A 6,000-nucleotide genomic window follows, 5' to 3' on the forward strand; every position below is an offset into this window, starting at 1 on the left:
TGTTAGTGGGTGGGATATATTAGGCAGCAAGTGAACATTTTATCCTTAAAGTTGATGTGTTAGAAGCAAAGAAAATGGGCAGCGTAAGGATTTGAGTGAGTTGACAAGGGCCAAATTGTGATGGCTAGACGATGGTCAGAGCATCTCCAAAACTGCAGCTCTTGTGGGGTGTTCCCGGTCTGCAGTGGTCAGTACCTATCAGAAGTGGTCCAAGGAAGGAACATTGATTAACTGGTGACAAAGTCATGGGCGGCCAAGGCTCATGGGGAGCGAAGACTGGCCAGTCCAACAGGCGAGCTACTGTAGCTCAGATTGCTTCAAAAGACGTTAATGCTGGTTCTGTTAGAAAGGTGTCAAAATACACAGTGCATCACAGTTTGTTGCATATGGGGCAGCAAAAGGGGGACCAACACAATATTAGGAAGGTGGTTGTAATGTTATGGCTAATCGGTGTATGTTTAATTCAACTTCAAAACAGTGCCATAACAAAATGACCAGGATTAAATTTAGATGGTAATTTCATGGTTAATAATCTTGGTATTGGTAGTTGTGGCATTTTAATAAGATTCAATACACCTTTTAACTAGCACTTCTTTACTTTATATAATGATGTTATTTATTTATTATTATTATTATTAGTAGTAGTAGTAATAATAACAATAATAATAATAATACTACTACTAATAATAATAATAATAATTTTTTTATTATAATTATTATAATTATTGTTATTTACTATAATAATAATAATAATAATTATTATTATTATTTTCTCATGTATGTGAATAATGATAATTGTCAAGGCTTTTTTTATTAAACTAAAAATAAATAATTAAATACTCTAATTAATTATTTAAAGAAAAAATAAATAATAAAAATAAAAATAAATAATTAAATATTTAAAATATAAATAAATACACTTAATTTGGCATTACCAGATTATTGACATGTGGTTTTGTATGGTTTTCAAACTTGTCGCTCAGTGGGCACAGCCAGCAGACAGTGGTTTTGCTGGGTATCATGTGAAACACTTAAACACTGCGGTAAGAGAAATTATGTGCCCAGTCTCTCTGTGAAAAATACTTCCCATGTGAAAGGTGCCAAAGACTCTGGACACTGGCTCAGGCAGTTGTATAAGACCAACTAAATGCCCAATGTTGCTGTTTGTGAATTTCCAGATGCAACTACTGAAAAATAGCTTAAACTTCAAATTATAAAATCAATATCCATTGCTCTGCTGGGAATTTGATTTAAAGTCCAAATATTTGCTTTTGAATCGTGTCAGTAATGTTCAGAATAATGACTAACTCTAGAAAAGGGCAGTGCAAACTCTCTCTGTGTGTGTGTGTGTGTGTGTGTGTGTGTAGCATTATCCTGTTATTCTGATTAGTCTGGGTGTCTCTGCAGACCTGACAGACTGACAGTCTTGATCCAAAGCTCTAAGATGAGCATAGCACCAAATAAAGCTTCATCATTAAGCTAATATTCATCTCATCTAACTATTTTTACATGGCTGAGACAGAGCATGTAAAATGCAGGATCTTGAGAGGCGGATATCGCCGCTGAGCCGTCAGGACTCTGCGACCCACACGGGCCCCGAGATCACCAGATTGATGACTTTTTCGATCAGCGTGACCAATCGAATGTGCCAGCTCTTCCTGCTTGTCTAAAGCTGGCAGCAGGCACTGGCAGACGCAAATACTTTATTTTGACAGCCTCACATGGGGAGAAATGGCACTTCGGATCAGGACTCGGACAAACCATCTCAAAGAACAACAAACTCCTACAGAGACGCAACTCGCCACCCTGTGACTTTTCCCAGGCCTAAAGAAGCATGAAAACAAATACAGTATAACATTCAGTATAACAATATACAGTATAACATTAAGAACCATAGATAATTATATTGTATTGGTCACCATTTCCCCCATAACAAACTTTATTTTTATCATTAGATGTAAAAATATTGATCATTGGTGTTAAGTGGACTTACAAAGGTGGCATTTTCCAAAAAGCGAGCACTATGGTACCTCATTTTATCTAACAATCCCAAATTTTGCTATAAGACTTCTAGATAATTAACTATCATTCCAAACAATGTCCTTGGCCATTTTACAGCTTATTTAAGTGTAAATCTACATTCACATTTATGACATTTAGCAGATGCTTTTATACAATCCAAACAAGGGTGAGACATGAGTGGTTGAAACAAGCAACCTTCCAATTACCACCCCAGGACCTTGACCACTGAGCTGGCACAGATTTGAAAGCAAATGATCATATCAGAAATGTATACAGGATACTATATAACAGACCTGGGCATTGTACGGCCCATCCCCAACCGGCCCTCATGAGGTCAGTGGTAATTAAAAACCAGACGTAAATAAATGTACATAACACATGCCATATAACAGGATTGTTTTTATTTTGACGGGAGCGCTATTTCTTTACATTTCCGCGTTTCGATTTATGCCTAGTTCACACTACACGATTTTTGCCCTGATTTTCGCTCGGCGACTGGTCGGCGCTTGATTTTCCGGGTCGGGAGCAACTCAGCGTTCACTCGGCGATCAAAACTCGGCTCTCAGTCGCTAAGTGTGAACTACCCAACAACTCGACCCGACCGGCTCACCGACCGCTCGGCGACTCGATTGAGTTTTCTAGCAGGTCAGATATCTGATCTCAGATGTGCGACTGGGAATGAGTGACATGTCGAACAGCCAATGAGAACGCAGGATACAGCGTGAGGGGAAACGCAGGAGGGAAGTGTAAACACTGGGGCAGGGGCTTAATTAATATAGTTTATATCAGGACACACCGGCACACACACGTTTTACAGTATTTCTGACTTGATTGTCCTCTACAAAACATAACTTAAAATTATTAATTAACCTCCAACTTACTACAGAACAAGCCATATACTGTTCGTGTTGCCAAATCCACTCAGATTCATTTATTGTCCCTCTTTGATTTTACGCCGCACATCAGACCCCAAACACTTTGATCTCTCGCTATTTGTTGACGTGCATTTTTGGACGTGGTATCGTTAAACTCCCTCGTCACTTCTTACATGTGTTTTTGTAAAGAAGAAAAAAAAAGGGAGACCAGAGAAGCTCGCCTGCGATTCCAGTTGGTGATGGATCGTGTAGTGTGAAACCACCGATCAGTCGTGTAGTGTGAAATACACACCGACTGAAGGACTCCCGAGTGCAAGAGATTCAGTCGTGTAGTGTGAACTGTACAGCGACCTGACGACGAAGAAAGTCAGGACTGTAAAAATCAGAACTGTAAAATAAAGACAATAGGCAATGAAGAGAAATCTTATTATTATTGAGCAGAATGAAGTTTACCCTATTGGTCCTGCCCTCCACAACAGTAACAGTTTCTTATGTGGCCCCTTGGCAAATTTAATTGCCCACCCCTGCTCGAGCTGCTGCTGCTACATATTGTGAAATATAGGGTATTTTAAATAATCATTTTTCTTTTCAAAAAGCGTGAGAAATCATATCTAGACAAAATTACAGTTATTAATTGACGCTTTAATATCATCTTTGGTCAGAGCACGCCTTTGTCTCGTCGGGCATCTGCGCTCACACTGCACGGATACGTGTTACAGGTTAAATGAGCTCAGACTCAGTCTAACTTAATTCCAGTTTGGATGTAAAGCCCATGAACTGTACATGTCGTGGGAAAATTACAAACACTGGTGTTAAATGGATCGCATTTATTTAAGTGTAAATCTACATTCACATTTATGACATTTAGCAGATGCTTTTATACAATCCAAACAAGGGTGAGACATGAGTGGTTGAAACAAGCAACCTTCCAATTACCATCCCAGTACCTTAACCACTAAGCTGGCACAGATTCAAAAGCAAATTATCATATTAGAAATGTATACAGGATACTATATAATATGTACATCTAAGACTTGAGTTCCTTTCATTTTTACTCACCTAGTTAAATTAAAACTAAATGCAGGTAAGAAATAAAAGACGTAACTTTGACATTAGAGATACGGGGGTGGTGGTAGGTAGTGAACAATGTGTGTCATTGGATTGGGTTTTACTGGTCATTACTCGATAATTTGAGTTTGTCTCAGTTACGTCACAAATAACACATTATTGTCAGAACTCCATTTAGTAAAGAACATATAACATATATTATACTTTATATACAGTAATAAAATAAAATTTTAACATCTAGATATTTGATTTTTGTACATTTTTCCTTTTAGACAGAACTACGAAACAATAATGTATTGTTTTGCTTAGTTTTGTGTTTATTTTCCAGGGACTGTTCCAAACCATGTCACTTTTACATCCATGAGAAACACCCAGTGGGTTCCAGCATCATCAGAGACAAAATATTTACTGAATACATTTATGTGGGAAAAAAAATTGAGGACAAACTTTATCCCATAGAGATTTTCTCTGAGGAGAGAGTCTGTCGGAGCTCCACTGCCAGTAACATGCTTCCCTTCTTTACACACTCACTCTGTTAGTCTAAAAGATGACTTGATCCAAGAGGATAATAGACGGCAGTTCAGATGCATGGAGATGGATGCTGGATGATGAAGAATTTATTTGGCTCTTCCGTCATAACTTGTCATAACCCGTTATGCAAGCCAGCTAACTGACACTGAAGCTATGGGTTCTTATTTAAACCATTTATTTCAGAACGTAGTGGTTCCAGTTCTCAGCCACATACTGAGTTTTCTCTACTGGATGACACTGCCAATCTAGGGATTGCTGACTCAAAAACTTGTGCTGATTTTGGAGCAGAACATCTTTTCTAGGACAACAGCATGTAGGTTAAAAATCCAACAGCTTCTAATCCACAGCAGACCTGATTTTTGTCAATTCTTGGAATTATTCTTAACATTCAGACAAATTTACTAATAGCATAAGGATTAATTATTTGATTTTTTATAAGACTAATTAAGACTTAAGTATTAAACAAGAGACCACTATCATGTACTATCATTTACTTTGTACTAGATGTCAAGCTTGTTCTATTTATATAAATATAGAGAGGCGACTAGAAGGCCATGCCACAAATTTAAATTACATTATTACATAGATGTAGTACAGAGTTTGAAAATCATATATACATTATGTAGACATTTTTTGACGTTATATATTAAAAACCCTGTATAAAGAGATAATTGGGGGTTGGCTAAGGATGCATTACTGCATTGAGCCCAGTGATCAAATTAAATTAAATAAAAAATATTCTGTCAACCTTAAAAAAAGCCCACCAGTGCCGAGCTCTTGTGAGCCTACACAGATTAACAATTGGATACATGTTTGTAGGGAAGATTCCTCATCACTGGTGTAAGTGTGGCCTCTGCTTACCTATTGCAGTGCCTGCGACGGGGCGGCTGATCATGGATGGCAGTGTGTGGCTCTCCACACGCGAGACTGTGCCTTGTGAGACCCCGCCCCTAACAGGTGAAAAGAAGCGATCAGCTGTGTGCATGTTGGAGGTGGCACATGATGTCATCAGCTTCCCTGAATGGGGGTGGGGTCAACGACAAGATAGATAAGACATGCATGTCCCTTGTTTTAGCAGCAGTAGTTTCAGTGCCTTTGAGATGAACTTCAGCGCTGTGCTTTACTTTGATTGAATACCTGATGTGTTTTGAATGTTCCATTGACTTTATCTGCTGTACTGGTGGACCTTACAATGGGCTATTTAAGGAACTAAGAAGAGTTGGCAGCTACAAACTTCTTACACAAGTGTTGACTATAAACACAAATAATTGAGTTACTCATACAGTTACAAGTAGTATATATACTTTTAAATAAATTCATTAACTTAGTATTAACAGTTTTGCAAAGTCCATACGGATTGGACCGTAGTCATCTTATCTGATGAGTCAAATTTTTACTCACTCACTTTCATAACCGCTTATCCAATTAGGGTCGGAAGGGGGTGCTGGAGCCTATCCCAGCTTTTCAATGGGCGCAAAGCACACACTAACACCCTGGACGGGGC

Source organism: Trichomycterus rosablanca, chromosome 6, assembly GCF_030014385.1.
Source record: "Trichomycterus rosablanca isolate fTriRos1 chromosome 6, fTriRos1.hap1, whole genome shotgun sequence".
Taxonomy (NCBI): Eukaryota; Metazoa; Chordata; class Actinopteri; order Siluriformes; family Trichomycteridae; genus Trichomycterus; species Trichomycterus rosablanca.